The sequence below is a fragment of the Pyrgilauda ruficollis genome, unplaced genomic scaffold, assembly GCF_017590135.1.
Source record: "Pyrgilauda ruficollis isolate IOZ18807 unplaced genomic scaffold, ASM1759013v1 scaffold9, whole genome shotgun sequence".
Lineage (NCBI taxonomy): Eukaryota > Metazoa > Chordata > Aves > Passeriformes > Passeridae > Pyrgilauda > Pyrgilauda ruficollis.
In genome coordinates, this window is record NW_024531043.1 from 2,547,308 (window position 1) to 2,548,885 (window position 1,578).

Genomic DNA, 1,578 nt, shown 5'->3' on the forward strand with positions numbered 1-1,578 from the left:
CTGGGGAGAAGAAAAAAAAAAATAAAGTAATTTTTCCCAGGAAGTTACAGAAAAAGCTGGAGTAATTTACCACACAGTAACATGAAATGATTTTAAGGAACACATACACTGACTAGCCGAGTCAAGAGAAAAAAACAAAAGTGGGAGATGAGAAAATTAGGAGCCTCATCAAAACATGCTGCATAGATGATAGATTTAGAAATGCCACCTGCCTACATGATGTTTACCAGAGCTTTTTAAAAAAAAGCTGACACTAGGAATGGGATACTACTCATGTAAGGGCCTCACATCTGCCTTGTACAAGAGGTGGCATTTTCCCACTCCTAGTTGATATTCCATGAAATTTTATGCTGCGCAATTGTTTTTGAACTAGAGGAGCAGGTCAGAATCAGCTGCCTGCCATGCTCTGCTGCATCTGCTCCGTGTTGCTCCCTTCCAGGGCAGTGTTTGCTGTGTTGCAGAGGTTGCCTCACTCTTTGGCCCAGATCCTCAAAGCCATCCAAATTACTCTCTCCCACTGAAATCAATGAAAGCTGGAAATAAAAATACTTTTAAGGAGCAGGGATGCAGTTTCTAAATATTATTTTGTTCTCGAATACATTAAACATAGCTGTTGCAGTCAACCCTCTTGGCTGAACTGCCAGACTGGTTTATTCCAACCATGCCATCCTCAATATATCACCTCACAAGTTTCCCAAGTCACAAATGTTGATCACCATACCTGTGAAGAACCCCAGAAATGCATCATTGGGTGTTTCTTTTCCCAGTTACAACTCTTTGATTTTTTGCAGCTAACCAATTTTAAAAGCATTTGATGTAGACGACATAGATTTTCTTTTAAATCAGCAAGTCATAGAAGATTCAAAACAAATGTCCAAGTACTTTTACAGGACTGGCTGATAATGGCTCCCTGACCAGCTTCTAAAGCTTCTTAGGAATTACTTTCCTTCTAGGAAAGTGTTCTGGTACCAGAAGCACTGGTTCTTTCCCTCACTGGCCATTCCAGTTTGGATGGCATATCAGATCCCCATTGTCACCTATTGATTTTATCTGTGCAGCTGGGAACTCTGCAGTGATCCAAGATGTTAAAATCAGTATTAACACCTCCCAGAGCAATGAGGCCAGACCCTCTATGGCTTCTGCATGCTCATTTCTCACTTCTGCACAAGTAACTGTGTTTATAATGAGCAGCTGCTGGTTTATGTCCTATTCAGCAGTTAGATAGGATAACTTCCATTAATATAATAAGATCTGAATAGATCTGTTACCTTTCTTTTGAACCAAAAAATGAATTGGTTTTCTAGTGGTTCTATGCCATTATCCCTGTCAAGTACCAGCCCATAATTCTTGTGCATGTTCCATGTGCACTGTCCTTACCTCTGGGTATTTCGACTTATGCCCTCCCTTACCAGTGGCCAATGACAGTAAATTGACAGTAAGGAATACAAACAGCTTTTTTATCTTTTGTTTTTTATAATAAATGCAGGGGTGGCAGCTCCAGAGAGTGCAACTTCCCTTGGTCACTCTGGAGAATAAACCAGCATTACTGTGAGTGCTGTGCCCAGGCAGAGTTTGAGA